The sequence below is a fragment of the Carassius auratus genome, chromosome 45 (assembly GCF_003368295.1).
Source record: "Carassius auratus strain Wakin chromosome 45, ASM336829v1, whole genome shotgun sequence".
In the NCBI taxonomy this organism is placed as follows: Eukaryota; Metazoa; Chordata; class Actinopteri; order Cypriniformes; family Cyprinidae; genus Carassius; species Carassius auratus.
The window spans coordinates 7,699,116-7,717,372 of NC_039287.1; the positions used below are offsets into that span (position 1 = coordinate 7,699,116).

The 18,257-nt window shown below is 37.1% G+C and overlaps 1 pseudogene; it reads left to right on the top strand.

The window, feature by feature from the left end:
* The window catches only part of LOC113062687 (androglobin-like), a 38,544-nt pseudogene extending 20,714 nt beyond the window's left edge, over nucleotides 1–17,830 (top strand).
* Nucleotides 17,831–18,257: the final 427 nt, after the last annotated feature.

Below are 18,257 nucleotides of genomic sequence, written 5' to 3' on the forward strand. Positions count from 1 at the left end.
ATGTATGTTCAAAATAAAATATTGGTCTCCCAGACCAGCAATGGAGGACACAAAAAGAGAATATTAAATATATTCATATGTTTTCCAAAAAATGAACAGAGTTTGTATAAGTCTGGAAAAACATGGGGAGAGTAAATTATGAACATTTTAATTATTTGGTGAACTAACGGTTTGAAGAGCAGCCCTCCATGTACGTGAATATTGTGAGGTATGTGAATGTCATGTCTGTTTTAATGTTTCAGTAAAGAAGCTTTCTGAAAGCAATATTTATTCAAACAATATCGCATGTCCTCACACTAGTGCTGCCATTATAGCCTCCTGGAGCGCTGTGGTGGACTGAGACATTAAACAACCGCACAAAGTGTTGAAACTTTAAAACCGATTATTTACCTATCCTTACGGATGTGAATACACCTCTACCTGAAAATGGATAGTTTAAATGTTTAATTTTTTCAAATGTGTTTCTCTTAGGCCACTGATGAAGAGCAGGCGGTGACTGGGATGAATGCTGGTCAGAGAGGAGAATCTTCTTTCCCCTAAACTGATGCAGCGGTGGTTTTAAAGGAGGACGCTGCCCTGGATGATGTAGAAGATGTCACATGCTGTGCTGATGGGGTTTCTTCATGATTACATCAGTTATGCTAAAGACATCATGAAAATTGACCGTGATGCATGATCTGTATTCATGGACTATGAAACAAACTGTAAGTGTATAATTAGTTAAAAAAAAAAAAAAGTTAAATGCTTTCTCTGTGTTGTTTAGTAGAAGAGTTTACACTCTGTCATTCATACACCTGCTCACATTCTTTCACACACACACACACACACATGCGTCTGTTAAAGGTTATAATATCAAAGTTAATGTAGTGATTTATTTGTGTACTGTCATGCCAGAATAGTTGGAAAAAAAACTAACTAATTGTAAATTTATTGTACGTGTTTTCGTATATTTTTATACAATTGAACAAAGTCCAATTTGATCTTAAGTTATATTCATCAAATGTTCAATGCTTTGTTTATGAACTCTGTAGCTGTTAATGCCATCCTTTTCTGCATTTTTCTTCTAACATGTTACTTTTTGACTTTTCTCTTGTTTTTAATAAATATTTTCCTTTTGGTAATTATTATTTGTGTGTAAAAGTGATATTTAAAATGAACAACATTTGTAGGTTTAATGCCTAGCTCAATTTGGGTTAATTTTAACGTAGAAATGCATTGTTTCCCCACATGGCTGCACTCTGCGAGTTTATTTTCTGCCAGCAGGAGGCGCTAAGAGCAGGAGAGGTAGGTTTCTCCGGTAACGGCTGCAGAGCGGTGCTGAGCTCACAAACGCTGCCTTATCAAGCATATGCGAAATGATATCGAACATTTTCTAAATACAGTAGTTTTCCTTCTGAAATACAGTGATAAAAAAACACCCGCTCTGGTTTTTGAAACCCTGCAATATAGTCATTTTAAACCATAAAAAGGCAACCCAGCAGGCTGGGTTAAATATAATAACCCAACTGGTTGGGTTAAAACAACCCAGCGCTGGGTTCGTCCCTTTTTGACCCAGCGCTGGGTTGTCAAAATAACCCAAATTGGGTTGTTTTCAACCCAGCAGTTTTTAGAGTGTACTTACCTATTACCCTTAATTTTCCCCATGAGCCTGTAGCTATGGTAACTATAATTTGTTTTCCTCTACGGGTTGCTGGACCTCTTTTCTGACTGTATCTATGACATTCAGAAAATGTTATCATAAAAACACTTAATGCAAAGATCAACTAAACCTGTTGTTGTGGCATTTGTAATGGTGCTTGGTATAATTATGGTATCTGTGGTGGGAGGGATGTTTTGTGTTAAGAAAGAACATGAAAGTGACTCAATTCTCTGTTAGAACTCCATTTCCTCTCGACTGTCTGCTGCTGCATTGTCCAACGCTCGGCCTCCACCCACTCTGTGCCCGCTCCTGCTAGACAACCTGATTTGACTGGAATTGTACACACACAGGTACACACACACACACAATGGGAGGTTTTCGATTACCGTGCTGTTTTTGCTCTTCTCTCCCCATTCTGCTCTAATGCTGGTGAGCTGGACTTATTTTCAAATGGTATCCCCTGAGAACATGTGGTTTGATTTAATATTTGGCAATTACTGTGAGGTGAGAGTTTATGTAATGGTGTGTGTGAGTGTTTGTGTATTCTATTGTCTTATGAGATGCATACAAAACTGAAACGCATGAATGTGCTTATGCTGTCCCATTCTGTCCATTGTTCTTGCTTCTCTCAGTCTGCAGATGGGAAAGGTACTCACTTTTTTTTGATAGTCTGTTACTCACAGTAATTTGATTCTCAGCTTTGGTGCACTGGGGAAAGAGTGTGGAAGAGAGTAAGGACACATAGACATGCTATACACACTCAGTTTGTCTGTTCACAACAACAAGGATCGTGTCTAAAGTGTGTGTCTGTTCTGTGTTCAGAAAAGGAGTCATAAGCCAGGCCTGGTTCTCTGACAGCTACGCCTTTCTCGTGGGACAGCATCGTCTCTGAACTCCCTGTGGTTCAGATTCAAACTACTGCTAGTAAAGCTGTGTTGCTTTGGCTTCCTCCTGGATAACTATATTTGCTGAATATATTTTGCTGAACTTTCAGGAGCCATTACACTTGTTTTCAGTGTTTTCAGTTTCATTTTATGAAATTAATGCATCCTTAATGCATCCTTGCTAAAAAAAAGAAAAAAAAAAAAGTATTCATTACTTTTGAGAGAGAAAAAAAAAGTTTGTATTTGTAAGTATACTTCAGATGTCCAAGAGACACAATAAAATCAATGATTCAAAATTAGAGGAAGTTATAGTTAAAAAATGTGGTGATGTAAAATTAAAACTATTTCAAAAAAACTATTGCACTATTTCAGGTTACTATATGATCAAATAGACCTTAGTAAAGGTAGCACCATCTTTAATTTTTGACAGCAATGTAAATGAGGTTGTGAGGAATGGAAGTATAGTGTGTTCAACATGCTAATTTCTCAGCTGACAAAACATTTTCCAGAAGATTTTCAGTAGACAAAAACTCCATAAAACATCTTTGGAAGTTGTGATTTGTCAAAATGACATGTGATCTAGGACCTTCACCATTGCAAATACATCCTCATTTCCATCCATATAAAATATTATGCCAGATGTGCTTGCATCTGTTGGAGCTCAAGGTGCAATTTGGAGCATTTTCAAATCATGCAGTGATATTGAACATATTAATATATTTTGCAATCTAATATATTGAATGATATATTATGTAATGTGTTATATATATATATATATATATACATTGAAAAACAGAATTGTTTTTAGCTGACATTGTGATGTGAACTGTTATAGTAATTCAAATCCAACCAAAAAGCTCTCAAAATTACTTCCAAGGATCATTTATTGTATTGCGTTCTCACTTAGGAGCTCAGAACAGAGGAGAGGAATAAGACGATGAGTTGAGATATAGAAAGAAACAGTCTGCTATTTCTAGCAGCATAGTGGCCTAAAAGCTGGAAGCCTACATTCAGAAGTCACACTGAGGGAAGAGGAGGGTCAAGTGTAGACACATGTTTACTTATGTATTTTTGACGATCATACATTCAGAAAAAAATGAAAAAGAATCGGATTTTACCAAAAGGCTATCTCTTGCTTTTTGCTCTCTCTTCCTCTGTCTCCACCTCATACGGTTCTGTTAAACTCCTCAGTGATGAGAAATCCTGATTTATATCAACAAATTATGTAAAGCTAATATGTTATTGCAGAGCCGGCCCAGTTCTGAGGGGGTTTATGAGGGTGCTTAAAATGCATATGAGCAACTTCAGTTGAAATTGTAATAATAGCTTTTATAAGCAGAGGAGATTTTGCTGACTGCAACCTGCTGTACATGTACGAAATCCTTGCATCATCACTAGTAACAGTGCATGAGCTTGCAGATTCTAATTTGAAGTTTGTGAATTAGATTTATTCTGAGGCCATATGTGCTTCACTCTCAGCCACATGATGATCACATGCTAGAAAAATGATTCTATTAGCATCAGCATTTACTCCTGGTTATAAGTGTGAAGACATGACTATAAAAACAGATATGAATAGTTCATATAGATTAAATAAGATAAAAATGAGATAAACTTACTGTATTCAGTTTTACAATGTAACACTACAGAGCATCAACTATTTAAAAAGCATTATAAAATGTCACACTGATCTTTTCTAATCTATTTTCTTTTCTCATTAGGCATCATGTTCTTCATGTGCACACAAGTGCTTCATTGGCTGTCCACCTGCATCTCTTCAGCATGTCTTCTTTTGTGTTTGGTAATGAGGAGACTGTTATACCACACCTTGACAAGGCATGCATAAATTAACACATACTGTACATACACTCTAAGTTGCAACGTAGCACCTTTTCTATATAGCGGCAACTGTATGATAATTCCTCTGTCAAAACAAATTCAGGGTGTCATTTGCTTTATGATCGAGTGATTAGCTGCTTCTCAGGTCCAGAGAAACTACCATCAACCACCAAAGAACTTGAGAAGACCCATGGTGTAGGCATACAGCAACAAAGGGTGGGTTATACACATAGGCCTGGTCAGTGTTGGGAAAGTTCACTTTCTACATGAACTAGTTCAAAGTTCAATTCACAAATTTTAAAATGAACTAGTTCAGTTTATAGTTCAAAATACAAATTTTGAACTAAGTTCACTAAGTTCCAAAAATGAACTAGTTCATATGTTGCTGCGAGCTATTATTATATTTTCACAATTATTGCCACAGTCCATATAGAATCACAAAAGACAGCAATTATTTTATCAGTTTTAACAATGAAGCTATGCATCAGATTTCGTCTTCATATCCAATTTTGAATCCTTATCCAACCAGGGTTTACATTAGCATTGAGGGGACAGCATTTCCCCATTGTTGCTTTAATGCTTTGTCTCCCATTCTCACCGACCTTGTCATAAACATCATAAAATTATTTTAAATGATCATACGCCTTCTTGCTAAATGCTGCTGTCGCCTGCATGTTTTTTTTTTTATTTTTATTTTTTTTGATGACGCGTCACACATGCGGCGGACGGCGGTGTGACACTGGGGGATGGTGTTTGCCAGATTGGGTGTTTTTCCACTACATATTAAGACCCATTTACGGTGTGTTTTAGCCGGGTTTTCGCCTGAAAGGCTCTATAGAAATCTGGCACCCAATTGAACGAAGTTAACCTGAGAGAGCGTGCCGTTCACAGACACCAGAATGAACGAGTTCACAGTAACGTTCATCAGGCATTAATACAGAACGTTCAGTTCACGTTCGGCCCAAAATGTGAACGAGTTCATGAACTATCGTTCAATGAACGCGTTCAGGCACAACACTGGGCCTGGTGCTATGGGACAGCATCTTGCACCATACCACTGTGTAACCAAAACTTAGTTTATCAACAAACTATTTTGCATTTCCTTTTGAATCTTAACAGCCACTGAAATACCTTCATTATTTTAATTCTTTCAGAATTTTAAGCTCAGCTCTTTATGACTCATTATTTTCATTGCTAATCTTTTCCAAAGCATTATTTGTCCTGGCTCTGACTCTATATTGCTTTCATACATATTATGCATACCCGTATATCATCTATTATATTTGTCTCATACAGGTGTTTAGTGAGGATGTGTATCATATGTTTTGCTCTGCTCTGGGGCAGAAACTGACCTCTGATGAGCTGTCTGCGGTTCAGACTTTGACAGGAGACCCATCACCACATGGCAGCAATGATAAAGTCTCAAATGCACAATCAGGTGAATGCTAGGCTTATGGAGTCTCTCTTTCACCTATTATAGCATCATAACATGTGGCTCATCCTGACTTTATGTACTTATGGGTTTTTTCTTCCTCTAAAAAATGACACTCCAGAGGGCTGGAATGGCAGGCAGGCCAGAGGCAAGGAAATGCAGGCAGCCACAGTGTTGCAGGCAGTTTGGAAAGGACTATGTAAGTCAGAGAGATCCTCACTGCACCAAGTCCAGGTAAAGTCCAGCTTTACCTGAAATATATATAATGATACCTGGTGTAGATGGAAGAGTATAGACCGTGAATTCAAGTTGTCTTTGCGATCTGATTCATAACCATTCTCTAGTGGTCAGTAATGTCTGACATCTGTTCTGTGGGGTTTTATGTTCTTGAGAGAGAAAGAGTTGCAAGACCCTGGAGCTCATACTTATCAATGTAGCTTCTAGTCATTCTAAGCGAGTATGACAGCAGAGAGAACAACCCGCCTCTTCATCTCTCTCTGTCCATCTGGCTCAATACCTCCAAGCATCACTCCATCCTCAGCCTGACAACATGAGTGACAGGGAGAGTGGCCGGGAGAAAGAAAGAAAGAAAGAAAGAGAGAGCGAAAGAATGAAAGAAAGAGAGAGCGAAAGAGAAAGAAATAGAGAGAGAAAGAATGATTCAGCAGTGTCGGAAAGGATGAAGGAAAAATGTGAGATGAACAAGAAAATGAATATTTCAGGAAGCAATAGCATCTGGGAAGCTCAAAGAGTCAAAACAAGCAGTCTTTAAAGATCCAAGTATTGCTCATCAAGCTCTATTTACCTCAGACAACTCATTTATTGTGTGAAAATTACAGTGTAGATCCAGCAGTCACACACAGATGAACTGGACTCTATTTAATAGACTTGAAAGTGCGGATGGATGGATGGATCATGATTTTCCATAGCTGAATCAGATTTCTTTTTTTTTTTTTCAAAGCAAATGGGCCGATTCTGATAGTTGCCATTTTTTTTTATTGTTTGAGCAAGAGACAAGAATGAATAAAGGAATGCATAAAAGTTTTTGCTCTATTACAGGTTGAACTGGACTTAAATATGAATATTTGTAGTCATTTGAAATTAGAGAAAACCAAAGATGCTCTATACATACAGCATGAACAGTTTATTTTAATAAGATTGAGTGATTCCAAGATTTAAGGCCAAAGCACAATGGTCTTCCTTTGTGAAATTATGCTACATAAAACATAACTGCCAAAACTACCTTCAGAGAAACATTCATATAAACCCCCACCTCTATTTTAATTAGAGGTGGGCATAGATTAATTTTTAAAATCTAGATTAATCTATATACAAATATACAATGAAACCTACATTTATTTAGACACCTTCAACATTTCTCACATTATTACAGTTTTGCTATATATATCAAAAAATATATCTGGTGTCTGAATAATTTTTGGTTTGACTGTTAAAACTACAAAGTAGTCAAGAGCAGTGAGTGATTTACATTTTCATTTTCTTGGATTAACATTACAGCAGTCAGTCGCTAAATTAGGCGCGGTCACTTTAAGAGACGATGAATGCATCCAATATAATACACATCCCATTTTTTTCCTCAACTGTTTACTTTCAGTTAAGAAATAACTGACCGTTTTTTCGAGCATAATTTCCAAGGTGGATATTTTGACATATTTCGTATGTATTTGTCGGCACTAGAGCAAAAATAAGCAAATTCGATGTTCAAGTGTTTTGATCAAAACACTTGAAAACGCTTATATTTAGCGTCTCGAGACGCCTTTCTCTGCGTGAGCCCTGAACACCAAAACACCGCGAGTACTGAATCGGGCTCTTTCACATCTTGTTGTTTGTTTCAAACTGCGATTTGTATTTGTTCGTTCAGGTGCAGGAGGGACTTTGAGGAGAACTTCGCAGAAGAGAGCTCGGTTCAGTGTCGCTGACCCAGCTCCCAACCCAACTTTAAGAAATAGATTAACGGCGATATTTTTTTTATCGCCCGGTGAGAGTCTCGCGTTAACGCAGCACGATAACGGTCCACCACTAATTTTAATATTTATAATTTCAGTCCAATATTTCAAGCATTACTAACAGTAACTGCCTGTGTACATAGTTTTCTCTACTGATGCATCTGCTCTCTTCTTTGCATCAATCTTCAGTGAGTCTCTGGCCTCTGTTAAAGGGGGGGTGAAATGCTCGTTTTCACGCAATATCATGTTAATCTTGAGTACCTATAGAGTAGTACTGCATCCTTCATAACTCCAAAAAGTATTTAGTTTTATTATATTCATAAGAGAAAGATAGTCTGTACCGATTTTTCCCGGAAAAACACGAGCGCCTGGAGGCGTGATGTGTGGGCGGAGCTAAAGAATCACGAGCGCCAGTAGGCTTTTGCGTTGAGAGCGTTTGGAAGCTGTGACATTACCCAGAGCCGTTGAAAAACATATTTAACGGCTCTGACATTACCTTGAGGAAAAAACCATCATCCAAAACAAACCATGGCTTAAAGTCAGATTCAGCCGTTTATTTATGATCCAGAATCAGATCCCGAGGCTGAAACTGAACGAGAGCAGCAGCAACAACGACTCGCTCCGAGCGGGGCTCGAACCTGGTTCTCCGATGGGAGGCGGACGCACTAACAAGGAGGCAGAGATATTTTAAGCAGTTTTACTCACCACCTGTGGTTCCAACACACGATCGTGACCCTTTTTCGTTGGGATTGCAACATCCTTAAGAAATAAACGATACGCAAATCCATCGTCAAACTGGGCCATGTTTGTAAAACAAGCATTTTAGAAATGCAGGAAACAAACAAAAACACTTGCACAACTCCGTTGATGCTCTGTAAAAATAAACTCCATCCACTGGTCCCTTAATGCTGTTTTTTCTTTGGTAATCTGTGCAGGGTTGTCTTGCCCTGGCAACCAAAAACACACTACTTTTGTGACATTTCGCGACGCTCTCGCTCTGATCAGTGATTTTCTGTGCTCAGCCTCTCTCTGCTCTGCTATACAGGAGCGCGCACTCTTCCGGGAGAAGTGCCCTTAAGACCCATATAAGGAAATTCTGCTCCATCTAACGTCACACAGAGCCATACTCGAAAAAAACTTTCCGAAACTTGTGACAAACCGGAAGGAGTATTTTTGGAACAGAAATACTCCTTGAAATGTACAACTTAATTTTTGAAACTTTGTCCATGTTTAGCATGGGAATCCAACTCTTTAACAGTGTAAAAAACTCAGTATGCATGAAATAGCATTTCACCCCCCCCCCCCCCCCCCTTTAACATCCTTCACACATTTTACATTTTGGGAAATTATTGCAATGCAATTTGTGTGCATATCCAGAACAGAGACTGCATGAAATAAAACTAAAAACTGACTGGTTGCTTATTGTGTGTTTGAAGCAAATGTTCAACCAGTGCATTTAAAAAGATTTGCCAGTAAACTATGAATTTATTCCACATTTTTATGTATTATGAGCTGGTTGTGTATGAAACAAAACTAGCTGCATTCTTTTATATCTTTTTGGTCTTAATATTTATCTCATTAATCATCTAACTATTTTGTTTTTCGAAAGTACTAAAATGACTACAAATATGAAATGGCAAAATTAAATAAATAAATAACAAAAGCACATTAAATTACTTCAAAACGTGTCTTCTCCTTGGCTGATGATATTCTGTATATCGTTCTCTATAAGCGTTTCTGTCATTATGACTTCCATTCACAAATGAGTCTCAGAACTGTTTGTCTCCTACCTGCTAGTGCGAAATTAATTTCATTTTAGGGGCATTCTTCTTTCTAGCCTCCATTTGACAGTAGACGAGCACATATAATAAATATAATTTTATGTGAGAGGAGAGAAGTATTTTTCAATGAACAAAACCAGACCTAGCTGGTAAAATGATTGGCATTATAGAAACAGAGGGATAGAGATTTGTTGAGTTCATTTATCTTTCACAGAGGCTTTTCTGCATCATCTTTTCATCTAAAACTGGGACAAATCTAACCATGTTATCCAATCCGGTTTCACAGCTCCAAGGTGAACGTGGTGGGCTTTTATGAGTGCTTATTACTGTTCGCTCATGTTTGTTTGTGTTCTTAGGCACCAAAGAACATTTGAGCGTTGCTAAAACTCTGCAGCAGATGTGGGCTCCCATGGAATCAGATCTAGAGAAACATGCCGTATCTTTACTGAGGTGAATTATTCTTTTTGAAGAATCATTTCTCTCCTCCATTGTGTCTCTCAGTGGTCCCATCTGCTGTTTACTGCCTGTGTGTCTGGCTTTAGATGCGGGCAGGGACAGTCTGTAGAGAGTGAGCTTTGGCCTGGGGAGTGAATGGGGCATGTGTCTGGCTCAGTGGGTGGATGGTATCTTCTCTCAGCGCTTGTAGCCTAACCTAGTCGACTCTTGACAATCTGGGTATCGTAGTTCAGTTTTTGTCCGCTTGAATCTTTATCCAGTACTAAGTGTGGGTTTGGAAAATGGCGAATGGCAACTTTTCTGTAAAAGAGTTACTACATCCCTAATCAGAAGAGCATCATCTGCAGGTTAGCACACACATAAAGCGTAATAGCTAATATGTATATATTATGTTGAAGTGTAAGCACTGCAGAGCTCTAAGTTACATTTTAGGTTTAAGCTTTGCACACTATTACAGTGAAACAGATATTTTGGATAGTCAGTTGTTGCATCAAGACTGATCTTAACTTTGTGTGTTTTTCCTGTCAGGCATGTGGTAAAGGTTTCCAGTGATCAGAGTGCTACTGTGCAGTTTCAGACTTCAAAATCAGATGTCTACATAAAACTCAGTATCCTAGACCATGAGAAAGAGGTCGCCAGCAGTCAGGGCAAAGGCCATGTCATCATTCCAGTCTGCTCCTTCTCAGCCAGCAATGGTTTGTACACACACACACACACACCCACACACCCACACATATATGGGTGTTTTTGGTATGGTGTTATACTGTATTTGCAGATGCTGCTAAATTTTGTCAGATTAAATGCTTTTACTTTTGATCATCCTTGCTGAATAAATGCATTTCTTAAAAAAAAAACAAAAAAAACAAACAAATACACTTGACCATTGGTGTATATATAGTGGCCCCAAAAAGTAATTAATTTTAGATCAACTTAAATGTAAAATGTATTATAATTCAAAGATAAAATCAAGAAAAAGTATTCATACACATACTTGTTGGCAAACCAGTATGCCTTAAGTGTCCAAATAATTTTGGGGCAACTGTAGATGTGCAGGCATTTTAAAACATACACATTCAAATATGCACATATTTCGACACTTGAATAAATCACAGATACAGTCTGTCACCCACAGACTGTGATGTTCCTGTAGACTCACAAAAACTAAGGTATAGTTTGTACTCCTTTCTTTTCCTTTAGTCCAAGCTTTCTTGTCCACCCACTCCACATTTTGTCTTAATACATATTCACTTTATGAAGTCGCTGTCTCAGTTACTTAGCTACAGTCTGACTCTGCCAGCTCTAGAGTGTATTTATAGGGTGTTCACTTGCAGTGTTGGGTATAGTTACTTTGGAAAGTAGTTAGTTAGGTTACAACGTTACCATCAATTAAAAGTAATCAGTTATGATACAGCGTTACCTATTCATAAAAGTAACGCGTTAGAGTACTCATGCATTACCAAAAATTAAAATCCGTTTGCAGCAGCTCACGCATGACAGACACAGCCCCCGGCCCCTTTAAATGCATAGAAGTCGTGACTCCCGACAATGAATAACGTCAGTCATCCGACTAAATGAACACTGCAGGATAACAATAACAGGAAAGACAGTCAGCAACAGGCTATTCCACATGGCGTTTTATTTATTTATTATCACAGAACATATTATTAATCAAAATTCGCACCTACCCAGCCCGGGTAGCCTAGGCTACTGTATATTATGAGCACCACAAGATAACTCCTGATTTTTCTTTAACTTTAAATAATGCAGTTATCAAAGTACAAGTATGCTTACTTGTAAACACAACCTTAAACAGGCTTGCAGATTTAAATCCATTTAGAAATACTGAATAACCAGCCAGCCAACGATCTAACAGAAATTAACAGCTGCCTGTCAGACAAAAATGATAACAAACCGAATTAAATCCTTCACTGCCACACAGGCAAATGACAAATCGCTTAATAGCCGAACTAATTATTATTAAAGTGTCACTCACAGAGTGTGCATTTTACCGTTATGTTCTTTTCTTTTTCTGAAAATAATGTGCGTACTTCCATAAACCAAACGATGTCCTCTCTGCCATCTTGCCGGGAGTTCGAAAAAAAAAAAAAAACCCACACACAGGGTCAGGCGCAGGGCACAGACGTATCACAAGCCATTGACTTTACGATCACAGAGCTTCAGCTCCGCTGATACATCCGCAGGTGGCACACTAGACCTAGGCCTACTGTCTGACAAAAAGCAGGCTGCAGTCGGGATTTTCCTTTCCTTAAAATAACGGATTACTTTTTTTAAAAAATAACGAAGTTACTGATTACTTACGCACAAAACTAACGCGTTAAGTTACACATTTCAGGAAAAAAGTACCCACAACACTGTTCACTTGTGTGTGTGTGTATTGGTTGCAGGAGGTTCTGTGGCCCAGTCAGGGGCGAGGCAGGATCAGGGCAGCCTTACAGCAGAAGGAAGAGTGACAGGAGGAGGCGGAGGAAAGGAAGAGAGTGACCAACACCCTACAGACATACTGGTATCTGTCATCACAGACAGCTTCTGCTGTCACTTTAGTGTGTGTGTGTGTGCTAGCATTCTGAACTTCTAGTTACATAGGTCTAAGAATAAGTAAATTTTTTCTGGTTTTGTTTATATATTGAAGTCAGTCTGTTTGTATTTGGATTGCTGATCTCTTTTATATTTGCGACCCTGGACCACAAAACCAGTCTTAAGTCGCTGGGGTATATTTGTAGCAATAGCCAAAAATACATTGTATGGGTCAAACTTATAATATACATTTTAGATGAATCTCTCTCCTCATTCATCCAGAAACTCAGAAAAAACGACATTTTGTTTCTATTTTAGTGACTACTTTTTGCATTTATATTTAGTTTCCATTGATTATAACAGCTACTCAAATTGTACCAATGACAGATGTGACACTTCTTCATTAATGCGTCATGGAATAATACCAAATGACAATAAAAATTTGACTCAGTCACTTTTTGCTAAAGCACTTCAATACTGCATACTGCAGTACTTTTTGACAGTGAAATGTGCTAAAAATGTGCCTTTGCTGGTTGATCCAGCCCTGATGATTCAGACTTGATCCACTCAGTTTAGCCAACAACTGCCTGCTGAAATTTGTGAAGTTCATGTCGTCAGATCTCACGCTTTTGAGGTTGTTTGCATCAGCTAAACAGGATTCTAAAGTCTTGTTATTTTTTTAGTAGTAGAAGCCAGGCTTGAAAAAAAAAGAATGAATTTGATCTGTCTTAGTTCTAGTATTAATAATGTGAAACTCTTGTTTTTATTTGTTTTTTATTTACTTTTTTAATTGAATTATTTATATTTAATGGCATCATTTTTCACTGCTTGTTTTTGTCTTCATAATAGATTTTCTTTTTCAAACCTTGTCCTGGACTCTTCTGGCTGTGTGTGATTTGAATCTCTGCTCATGTTTTCCCATTCAGTCTGGAGCATACTGAATAAGCTGACTCTCGTCCCACCTGTGCTTCTTTTGATTAACCGGGAGCTGGCCATCAAAAATATAATGGAAACCTACTAAATTCATTTGCTTGTGGAAAAAGGGAAAAGGATTTACTTTGCCCTTGGATGGGGGATATAAGGTCATTTGCTGTGGGTCAGCTCTGTGGAAGAGCTGAAAACAACCTTGCTTTTAGTGAGGAAAAATAAATAAGCAGGAAGCTCATATAAATGGGAAGAATTGAGATGGACAGAGAGGAAATGAGACAGACACTCTATTGAATGTGTGTGTATTGTGAAGTGGTAGTGGAGATGAACTAGTTTGCATGATGGCCTGGCTTCAGTAATACTATTAATATTCTTTTGTCTTCATGATCTCTTGATATTAAATGTATTCCTTGTGTTTTTTCGGTTTTGTTTGACTGTGAAGCCATAATTAAAAATAATCTAGGTGGTTGTAGATCCTGTGTGTGTGACTGTACATTCGCAAGCATGTGCATCACAATCCACACGTGCCTCTCATTTAATTTCCTGATAAGCTTGTGTAAATGGGTCAGTCGAATGAAGTTGGCTCTTGGCCTCTGGTGCCCTGGGAAGTATTTCTGGAGGAAAGAGAATTGAATTAACTCAGTTGAGTGGCTCTCAGTGGAGCAAGAGCCACCCTGAAGAGTTACTACACACACCAATCAATAAATGCACATGGGAACAAGGGAACAAGGAAACAAGGCCCAGTGTACTGAGCTCTGCCTGATCTTCATCAGGAACATATGGGAGGCATACAGTATGGGTGCCCTTTGGGCTTCTGACTGGAAAGACCTCCATGTTTGCTTTCTATGCCCTGTGTCTGTGATTTGTGCTGGATTTTGTTGTTTTCACATATGTAAAAATTAATTATAATTGATGAATGTTCATATCTTAAATGCAAAACCTCTCTTAAATTAAGTACAGATTCAATCCCTGCTGATGACTGTATTTTTTTTAGTTAATCAAAGCATGATTGTTAAAAAGCAATAGACTATCCACACTCAGACACCCATGATAGCTCCTTTTATATTTGTTTAGTCTCATATTCTCAGTGAGCTGGGATATACAGAGAGTAAGTGTAGAATAAGTAACATTCTGCTAGACATACAGTACAGAATGGCGTCATTAAATCAGTGATCAGGGTTCGATGATGGTGTACTTATGGAAACTGAGGGTGCCCTAAATAAACCTTCCAGTAGGATGTACCCTTACACATAGAATAACTGAAGAAGGTGAAAGAGAATATATATATTTTTAAATAGAGTAACACTGCCACCTAGCAGGATTTACATCTGCATTTACATTTCTAAAAGCCTTGAGAGGCTTTGTATAAAAACACTTTCATTTAAACGTTTGAAGTATTATTTTTGTTATTACATTCACATTTTTTTTTATAAGTACTGTTTTTATGATGCTTAACACTTGTTGACATCAATGCCAAGTGCAAAGTTTTTATCAACCTAAAAATGGCTTGCTTATTAATGTAAATTAACTTAATATAAACTCTTATTATACTTTTTGTACTTATTATAAAACTACTTAAATGTACCTATTAATATGAACTTAATTGTTAATATAAATATTGACAAATGACATGCCTTATCCTTCAAAAATAAATTACAAAAATAAATATTGTATTTAAATAAATGTATTAATTATGTATTCAAAATGACAGTCATTTTATTAGTAATAATCTTTTGACATACTTTGGCACACTTTTGATTGAGCCTCAGCATTTTTTTATTTAATTTTTCCATTCTGTATAATGTTGTCAGTTTGATCTCAGTTTTCATCAGCGGTGTTTGGGGATATTTTTGATGGCACATCCACATCTGTGAGTGCAGACCAACAAAACAAAGAGAGCCAGAAATCTGCTCCAAATCAACCCACAAGGAACCAGAAAAGGACAAAGAGAGAGAAGAAAACAACCTTAAGTCAAGCTCCAGTATAGAGCAAGTTAGTAAAAGTAAGTATGTGTCTGTGCATATATTTTAATGTCAGTATCGACTCCCACCATATGTTTAACATTTGCCCCCAAATTCATTTGCAGAAAGAGCTTCTCTCATGAAATATTGTTCATTGTGCTCCACAGAAGTACAAATTTCTCTCCCACAAGTTTTTTTTTTTTGCAGGGATTAAGATATGTTTTAATTTATACATTTGAGGTCTCTGAGGTTAAGCTCTGTTACAGTTTCTCTTTGTCAGAAAGAGACTTCATATTTGCAAATTGTAATAGGATGAGTTGTAAGCATACGCTACTGTTTAAAAGTTTGAGGTCATTTTTTCTTTTTTTTAAAGACATTTTTTAGTTTTTTTGGTTTCAGCAAGTAAATTGACAAATGTGACAGTAAAGTCAGTTATATTGTAAAAAATGTTTTTTTTTTCTTCTTCTTTTTAATAAATGCTGTTCTTTTGAACTTAATATTTATAAAAGAATTGAGGAATGCTAACCCTGTAACAAAATACAGAACTAACAAATATTGCTACAAGTGTGATTGCATCATATAATAATTGCTGTTACTAGTGTTCATCTTCTGGCTGACTACGCCTTGTATTCATTTTTCAGAAAATTGCTGTCATATGCATAAACTGACAGTCACCACTGATAAGCTACTAGTAAATATTGTAGAAACGTAATTTTCTGTAAAGTTGCTTTGCAATGATTTGTATCGTAAAAAGCGCTGTATAAATAAACTTGAATTGAATTTTGAAAGAAATGTATAATTGTTTTCCAACTGTTTTCTTGACCACCAAAATGTCATATTAAAATAATTTTGAAGGATTACGGGACACTGAAGATTGGAGTAATGCCTGCTGAAAATTCAGGTTTGACATCAGAGGAATAAATTAACAATGTTGTATGTTATTTCATATCATAAAAAAAGAACCAAATTAAAGTCATTTTTACAACATTACTGTTTTTACTTTATTTCTGATCAAAAAAATGCTGTTTAAGACACTTCTTTTAATAAATTTTAACCGACCCCAAACTTTTAGTGTAAATGATAGCTTGTTTGTTTGTGTGTGTGAGCAGAGTTTGGATGTGAGTAAGCCCCACTGGACATACACTGAGAAACTAGAGGAGATCAGAGCCATGATACTGGCCAGGGAAGCAGCTGAGCCTGGCAGAGAGGCAAAGGTACCACATAACTGGAAAGGTAAAAGTAAATCTGCTCTGTTTGCTCAAACAATCCTGCATGTGATTGGTTTGGTTTAAAGGCTCATCAGGCCCATCTCAAAAAGCTGCAAGGACTTGCAGAGAATAAAGAGCCCAGTATGGCTGAGACAGGTTACACAGAAAAAAACACAAAGTCAGACTAATACAGTTTATATGGGCATGTTTAGTGCACGGCCTGATATTTTTAATGTTTGGATTTTGTATACACTCAACCTCATTCCCAACCAGTGAAGAGTTCATGCAGAACACTGACAAAGATTTTATTGATTATACACCATTTATCAGGTACAACACATACACACATGTAATTATTTCCTGTGATGGTTACTCCAGTCTTCAGTGTCACATCATTCTTCAGATATGATTCTAATGCTGATTTGGGCTTAGGAAAGAATTCTTATTATTATACGTGTTAAAAACAGTTGTGCTGCTTATTATTTTGTGGAAACTGTGATGCGTTCTTTTTTTCAGTACTCTTTGAAGAATCAAAGAAGAGCATTTAGTTTAAATAAAAAATGCAACAATGTACAACAAACAACATACAAAATACTTAATAACATTTAATCCCTCCTTGATGAAAAAAAAAAGTTTTTTAAATACAGACCACAAAGGTTTGAGTGGTAATAAATATTCCTCTCTTTCTCTCATTGTCTCACTCTCTTTTTGTTTGAAGGGAGTCTTTGCCACAGGCTCGTCTGAAGGATGAAGTGTTAAAGAAGCAGCAGAGGAGAGAACGCTCTGAAACATTCCAAAGTTTCCGCCTGATCTGGGACAATATTCTGGAACAGCATAAACAGGAAAAAATTGCACTTAAGGAAAATGGTGAAACGACAGTTGGAAACTTGTGACGTGTTGATACTATAATTGCAGTTTACACCACACAAAATTGTTTTGTTTTTTTATTGTTGGTATTTGTACCATATAGTGCAGTCATTTTATTAAATATTGTGCTGAAGGAAAAAAAGCACAATATAGGACCCAATGGATGCATATTGGCGAAAGATGCTGCAGGCTCGTGAGGCATTCTGTTCACACATCCTAAAGGAGCTGTCACATAAGAAAATGGAAGATCCACCTAACAGTTGAACAGGTTGAGCATGAGAAAATCCCTGTGGTCCAGTTGAGTGGATGTAAGAGTGGGGGCAAGAGGAAGTGATCTGAACGGCCAAAACTTCATAGAAATAAAATAGTCAGTCACTCAGTCTATTGCTCTTCATTTTATTACAAATATTGCATCGTCTGTCCTTTTTGAAAATATATTGAGATAAGAATTTCTTCCAGTTTTTTAAGATTAGCATGCAGAGTCACCTTTTACTGTCAGGTTGTCTTCTTCTGTGCTTTTTTATTTAAATGGTTACTGTCAGGATTGATTTGAGCAGCTCTGAAGGACAGCCTGTCTCAGAGTGGTGGATATTGTTTTTCAAAAGACACGGCAAGAGTAGTTCCGGAATATTATTGTTCCTACATTTACACTTATTTCTAAATGGCAATTTATTACGTACTAGTTGAAAAAAGCTTATATATTCTACCACACAGCCACCATGAGATATCCATTGATGAGCACATTTCTTTTTCCCGTGTTG